This window comes from Vipera berus, assembly GCF_964194415.1.
Source record: "Vipera berus genome assembly, chromosome: 2".
Lineage (NCBI taxonomy): Eukaryota > Metazoa > Chordata > Lepidosauria > Squamata > Viperidae > Vipera > Vipera berus.
Window position 1 is genome coordinate 65315374 of NC_138203.1, and position 8351 is coordinate 65323724.

An 8351-nucleotide genomic window follows, 5' to 3' on the forward strand; every position below is an offset into this window, starting at 1 on the left:
GAGCCTTGCCATCGTTTTCTGTATTAAATGCCTAAATCGCTTGGGTCCGGGATATCTGAGGGAACACCTGCTGCCGGCATCAAGCTCCCTTTGTCCTGTGCGCTCCCACAGGGAGGGTCTTCTCAGGGTACCGCCGGTAAAAGATTGCCGGCGGACAATACCCAGGGGGAGGGCCTTCTTTGTGGGTGCGCCTGCCCTCTGGAACCAGCTGCTTGTAGAGCGTAGGACTGACCCTGACCTTCGCTCATTCCGCAGGGACCTGAAGACCTGGCTCTTTGAGCTTTCTGGCCTGGACTGAGAATATTAATTGGGATTTTAATTGTATTTTAATTGGGGTTTTATTTCAAGGTCAATATAATCTTTTTAATTGATTTTAAGTTTTGTAATTCGTTGTATTGTTTTTAAAAACCTTGTGAGCTGCCCTGAGTCCTACGGGAGAAGGGCGGTATATAAATCTAATAAAATAAATAAATAAATAAATAAATAAATAAATAAATAAATAAATAAATAAATAAATAAATAAATGTGAGGCAGAGAATTGACAAAAAAGTAGGAATGTCATATTAATAAAATCCCATTATAATAACATCAGCTTCAATGCAAATACTGGTAGTCCTTGACTTACAGCCATTCATTTAGTGACCAAACTTACAATGGCACTGAAAAAAGTGATTTACAACGGTCACAGCATCCCTATAGTCATGTGATCAGAATTTGGGTGCTTGGCAACCAGCATGTATGTATGGCAGTTGCAGTGTCGTAGGGACATGTGATCACCAATTGGCTTCCAACAAGCAAAGTCAATGAAGCCATATATTTGCTTAATGAGCATGTGATTTATTTAACAACTGCAGTGCTTTGCTTAACAGCAGTGGCAAAAAAAGGTAGTAAAATTGGGTACAACACACTTAAGTATTTTACTTAGCAATGGAAATTCTGGTCCCCATTGTGATTGTAAGGTAAGAACTACTGTTAACAGTTCAGAGTAGCACTATTGTACAGGATAATATGATGAGAAATGACATAAATTGGCAGCTGTCCAAGTATTGTTGAAGCAAAACAATATTAAAAACTATACTGACTTAGAACAAGGTATTGATCTAGCATGGTGGCCATATTTGCAAATTGAAATGAGATATGAACAAGATGTTAAAACAACGGGATTTTATAAAGAACAGACAGAATTTGATCAGATACTGTTAAAAACAGATGAAAAGTTGATTAAGAAACTAGATTTCTGTTATACTTAAAGATGGAGGAATAACAAGTAAAAGAAACAATGATAAGATGGGCAAAGAACTTTGGATATAATATAGAATTAGAAGATTGGCAAAAGTTATGGGAAAGAAATATTAAATCAACTAAAGCAGTGGTATATAAACTTATATAAAATGTTTTACAGATGGCATATGACAACAGTGAGATTAGCAAAAATGTTTAAAAATATTTAAAACAACTGTTGGAAATGCAAACAAAGACCAGGTACTTATTATCATATCTGGTGGACATGCCCTAAAGCAAAAAGATTTTGGGTTAAAATACATTTATGGTTGAAGAAAATGACTAAAAAACAAATAGACTTTAAGCCAGAATTATTTTTGTTAGGAATAATAGGAGCAAATTATGAGAAAGATTGCAGATATTTAATACTACAAGTAATAAAGGGAAGCAAGAATTGTATTTGCCCAACATTGGAAAAATGAAAATTCACCAGCTGAAGAAGTGCTAATTAAGAAAATTTTAGAGTGTGCAGAAATGGATAGACTTTAAAGATAAAAGAGAAAGAAGACTCGGTGTATTTTAGAACATGGGATAATTTCTATCAATGGCTAGAAAATGAGTTAGAGAAAAAGGAATGTAATATGTAATTTTGAATATATACTAGCAAGAAGAGGGCTATTGAGCGATTAACATATTGTTTATGATAATTAACTATTATCTATTATTGTTTGTTAAACACATGAACCCAGACATTATGCTGTTTGCTAAATATTGAGAATGTTATTTGGAAAAAACCCAACCCTAACCCAAATCCCAACCCCGACCCCACCTTATGCCTAACCCTATAAAAACTAATAAAATCTGTACCAAAAAAACCCCAATACTGACTTCAATGTAATGTTTTACCATGCTCCTAAAGTAAATAATGATTTCCAGATTGGTCCCGAATTATTTACACTGGAAATAATAAAACAAATCAATTCACACAACATGCTAATTTAGGAATAATGTAACAAGAAACTTATTTACTCTGGTTACCCTATGTGCTGTCCCACTCATGCATGCACGCATACACCATAGGTGTAAGGAGTCTTTATTAAGGCTTCCAAGCCTGAATTGGTATTCCTCAGCAATTCCCTGTGCCGGCACCAGCTCAACCCCAATGAATTCCACAGGCTACCCAAATGAAGCCAACACTAGTCCTCAAGACAAAGGTGAGTCCAGTCCACTAGGCCAGGGGTCTCCAACCTTGGCAACTTTAAGACTTGTGGACTTCAACTTCCAGAATTCCTCAGCCAGCAAAGCTGGCTGCAGAATTCTGGAAGTTAAAGTCCACAAGTCTTAAAGTTACCAAGGTTGGAGACTCCTGCACTAGGCCAAAGCAAGTTCCCAAGGCAAAGCAAATCCACAGGCAAGGGCAAGGTAAAGGAAACAGCTGGAGACATGATCTAAAGTTCAAGACAAGTGTTATGTACTGGGCTTTTTAAGGGAATACCACGTGGGTTGCTGGAGCAGCTAACGGCTCTCCAGCAACCCAGACTACAGGTCTCCTGTGCTGCAATTGGCTATCTCCAGGCGGCAATGGTTGATTCAAACCTATTGGCTGCTGCCTAGGAGCTAGACTATATATTGCGGCTGGTTGCAGCCATTTTCCCCAGTACAGTCACAGCACGAGATAAACGATGAGTTACCCTGTACTCTGTTTCGCGTCTTCATTCCTGCATCAAAGAACCTGCTATTTAACAGTGGCGACGAAGGTGGGATTCTGCTTCACTGAATAAAGAGCTGAACTCTATGAGGGAAAGTCAACACATGCTGGAGGGAAGAGACATTTTGCCCCCCTCTCTGAAGGTCGGCTAGCAAGCTACACTAGTGATCTTGTGCTCAGTGGACTCATTCCCTGAGCCTGGAAGCAGGATCCGGAAGAACGCAGGAACCAGAAAGAAAGAATGCCAAAGGTCGGAAAACTGCGAGAATTCGATGTGAAACACCCAGAGGAATGGCCATCATATTTATCACAAGTAGAAAATTATCTCAGAGCTAATCAGATCATGGAAGAAGGACTGAAGGCTGCAACGCTACTCTGCGTGTGCGGCCCAGCAACCTTTGGTTTGGCCGAGAACCTTTTCACGCCGACACCAATCGAAGCGGTCTCCTACGCAGATCTCAAAAAGAAGCTAACCGGGCACTTCCAGCCCAAGATGTCTGAAATGGCTTGGCAGTTCAAGTTCGACCAAAGAGTGCAGCTACCCAGGGAGTCTGCTTCAGAATTCATAACGGGCCTAAGGTAGGCCACATGCCTATGCAAATTTTCAAATTTGGAAGAGTGATTACGAGACCAGCTCGTCTGTGGCCTACGGGACAGAATGCTTCAGCAGAGACTATTTGCTAGGCCAAATTTAATGTTTTCTGAAGCACAGGACGAGATGATGGCCGACGAAGCTGCCGGGGGTGCAGTTCAGACAGTACAGCCTGCAAAATTGACAAAAGTCGAAGAAACGACTTGAGGACGCCAAATGCACTGGAGAATCTTCCAAGGAAGAAGAACCTGAAATCAACCGACTCCAAAGGCAACCCAACGTGCAACACTGCAACAGCCTGCAGCAAGAGGACAGTTACAAGGCAGTTCTCTTACTGAGATGTAAGGGGTGCGGCGGCAATCATTTTTGCGCCAATTGCAGATTTCGTTCAGCCATGTGTAAAGCTTGCAGAAGGACAGGCCACATCACGGTGGTTTACAGAGCCCACCAGAGAGACCGGCCACCCAAACACCAGTCGGAAGAACCGACTAGGAGAGGTACTGGGGCCCAGGGTCCAGTTAGTATGGGATTTTTTAGAAGCTGTAGAAGCATATGCCGCACCGGGGCTCAACACCCCCTCAAACCCAAACTTAAGCTCATGGTAGAGCTACAAGGAGTTCCATGTAAGATGGAATTGGACTCTGGCTCTGCAGTCTCAATCATTTCTCAAGACACTTTTCGTGTGTAGGCGCAGTAACAATTGGGTCAAACTAAGACCCTCAGATATAATCCTAATGGAGTTTCAAAATGCTCACGTTAAAGTTAAGGGAGAAGCCACTTTGTTGGTAAAGTTTAAAGGGTTTTTGCGGCACCTGGATGTAATCGAAGTAGGGTGCCAGAGAACGAGTCTCATTGGATTCGATTGGTTTGATGTCTTAGGTATTCAGATTACTGGCATAAACCAGACACAAAGTGCAGACCTCGCGTCAGTGTGCGAGGAACATGCAGATGTTTTTGATTCAACCCTTGGAACATACACACGACTGCCTATCTCTTTTAAGCTAGATCCCAACGTAGTTCCAATCAGGGTTAAGCCTCGTAGGGTCCCCTTTGCCTTAAAACATAAAATTGATTTTGAAATTGATAAGCTTGTAGAACAGGGCGTTGGAAGGAGGTGTAGTCTTCCTTGCTGCAGGACCAGACAATATTTCTAGCCAAGTGCTCAGAGGATGTGCAGACCAACTGGCAGATATTTTCACTGACATCTTTAACATTTCTCTGAGCACCACTGTTGTCCCAAAGTGCTTCAAGGCAACGATCATCGTTCCCGTGCCGAAGAAACCATCTGTGTCTTGCCTCAATGACTACCATCCCGTTGCACTTACTCCCATCATCATGAAGTGCTTTGAGAGGCTCATCATGAGGCATCATGCTGCCCGTAACATTGGATCCACTGCAGTTTGCATACCACTCAAATCGTTCCACCAATGATGCCATCTCTACTACACTCCATCTAGCTCTCACTCATCTAAAAAAAAAGGACTCATACGTACGTATGCTGTTCATAGACTTTAGTTCAGCATTCAACACTATTATTCCCTAACACCTGATGAGGAAGCAGGCCCTGTTGGGCCTGAACACCTCCCTCTGTAACTGGATCCTGGACTTTTTGACTGGAAGACCTCAGTCAGTCCGGATCGTGAATAACATTTCCAACATCATCATACTGAACACTGGGGCCCCTCAGGGCTGTGTACTCAGTCCCCTGTTGTTCACCCTGCTGACACACGACTGTGTAGCAATGCACAGTTAGAATCACATCATTACGTTCACTGATGACACGACTGTGGTGGGTGTCATCAGCAAGAACAATGAGTCAGTATATAGAGAGGAGGTGGAGAAGCTAATAGACTGATGCAAAGCCAACAACCTGTCTCTGAATGTAGACAAAACAAAAGAGATGGTTGTTGACAGGAGGACAAAATACAACCGCTCTCCGCTGAACATTGATGGCTCCTTTGTGGAGATCGTAAGGAGCACCAAATTTCTTGGTGTTCACTTGGCGGAGAATCTCACTTGGTCCCTCAACACCTGTTCCATAACAAGGAAGGCCCACCAGCATCTTTACTTTCTGAGGAAACTGAGGAAGGCACAGCTTCCACCACACATTCTCACAATCTTCTACAGAGGGACTATTGAGAGCACCCTGAGTAGTTGCATTACTGCCTGGTTTGGAAACTGCACCGTTTTGGATCGCAAAACCCTACAGCAAATAGTGAGGATGGCAGAGAAGATCATCAGGGTTGCTCTTCCCTCTGTCAAGGATATTTACATCCCACATTGCATCCATAAAACCAGAAACATTGTGGCTGATTAAACATACCCCTCATACACACTCTTCACTCTTTTGCCATCTGGAAAGAGGTACAGGAGCATTCAGGCTCGGACATCCAGATTGTGTAACAGTTTCTTCCTACAAGCCATTAGAATTCTCAACACGAAGAAACTGGAACTATAAATACTTGTATTTGTAGTTTTTTTAAGTTTTTAGTTTAGAGTTATGTGTAGTTTGTTGTTCTGTTCTTTTTTTGATTCGTGTCATCTGATGTAGCACCTTGGTTCTGGGGAAACGTTTTGTTTCACTGTGTACTGTACTGTATATTGTTGAAATGACAATAAAGTCTACTACTACTACTACTACTACTACTACTAAACTCTGCCACACATGGGTTGCCAGATGTCTTAGTTTCAGACAATGGGGCCCAATTCACTGCTGCTCAATTTCAGGCCTTCCTTATAGCTAATCTCATCAGACATGCAATGTCTGCACCTTTTCATCCATCTTCTAATGGTCAAGCTGAACGCATGGTGAGGACAACGAAGGAGGCACTCAAGCACATCGTTACAGGTGACTGGCATCACAGATTGGCAGATTTTTTACCTCTGCCAGCATTCTACGCCCTGCACTGCCACAGGTAAAAGTGCTGCAGAACTACGTTGGGGGAGGTGTTTGATCACTAAACTGGACAGGTTGCATCCAGATAGAGTGGCAGCAGAAGCCTCTCGACCAAAACCTCTGAGGGGGCTGCACATGGGCGATTGGGTTTCGGCCAGGAACTATGGTCATGGGAATCTGTGGGTTCCTGGTCAAATTACGAAGGCATCCGGACCCCTATCTTATGAAGTGGGGTTGGAGGGAGGGCAAGTTGTCAGACGACACATTGATCAGCTCAGGAAACGGTTTCCAGAATGGCCACTAAGTGAGGACTGCATCATAAGTCCCTCCCAAGGTCCTCAAACGTGCGGCCAAGCCAGCCCTCACATGGACTACCAGGACTTTTCCTTCTTAACTGAGATAGAACCAGAGGGAGAACTGGGGAGCTCTGGAGTGCAACATGGACCCTCTGAAGGAGCAAGCTAACCAAACTTCAGTAACCACTGTGCCTACTCTGCCGAACAGTCTGACTCTGGAGTGGGCCAAACTGGAGAGGCCAGCCAGAGTGCTTCAAATCCCCTTGACTCAGGAGCACAAAGGGACACAAGTCTACCCAGCCCACTGGGTAAGCTGGTAGACCACAAAGTGATGGGAACTCTGAGACGTTCCTCTAGGACACACAAGCCTCCTTCATATCTTGCAGATTACGTTGTAAAATAAAGAGCTATATATTATTGTAAATCCTGTTGCCACTAGACTACAGAAACTAGTGCTATGGTGTAACTGTTTAAAAGTGCCATTTTGGTAGCCTATCATTCAGACGTTGTTTAAGAACATTGTAGTCCACATTGTTTTTTTATTATTATTATCACTTTTACTTTAGTGTGTTTGGATATTGAGTCTTGACAATTGTTGAGATTAATTGGTGTTAGTATGGTCTGATCTAAGAGGGGTGGGGTGTTATGTACAGGGTTTTTTAAGGGAATACCACGTGGGTTGCCGGAGCAGCTAATGGCTCTCCAGCAACCCAGACTACAAGTCTCCTGTGCTGCAATTGGCTATCTCCAGGTGGCAATGGTTGATTCAAACCTATTGGCTGCTGCCTAGGGGCTAGACCAGGGGTAGGCAACCTCGGCTCTTTTATGACTCATGGACTTTAACTCCCAGAATTCTTGAGCTGGCTCAGGAATTCTGGGAGTTGAAGTCCATGAGTCATAAAAGAGCCGAGGTTGCCTACCCCTGGGCTAGACTATATATTGCAGCTGGTTGCAGCCATTTTCTCCAGTATAGTCACAGCATGAAATAAACGATGAGTTACCCTGCACTCTGTTTTGCATCTTCATTCCTGTGTTAAAGAACCCACTATTTAACAGCAAGAACACAAAGCATGTTGTTCCCAGCAGCATCTCCATCTGTCTGTTGTACTAAATAGCCAACTTCTGGTGAAGCCTATTAAGAGGGGTGAGGCTACCTTCTCATGAGTAATTTGGCTGACCTTTGCTGCTTCTGCCTTTTCTCTGCCTTACGTCTTCTTGAATCAGCTGCTGAAGGCAGTTCCTCTTCCTCATCGCTGACCAGCTGCAGCTGCAGGCTTTCTCCACTTGAAGCCTCAGGGCTGTCCCGCTGCATCTGTGCTTCTGCCAAATCACTCTCAGATGGCTGCTTGGAGCCATTGACTAGCTCCCCTCCCGACATATCTGCAGCTGGTTATCTTTCTCCGAGCTAACATCTGGAAAGCTATCTGGGGAAGCATCTGGGGCAGTCATCACACTCTACTGTACAGGCTTTGTATAAAAATATTAACTGATCACACTCGCTGAAATCTGCATGCACCAAGCCACAAGCTAGGTAGTAGTAACCCACTGTAGGTAGTTCTCTATATTATCTCACCATCAATAATGAATGAACCTTTATTGTCAAAGTACAACCACGTATACATTGAGATTGGCTGAGCC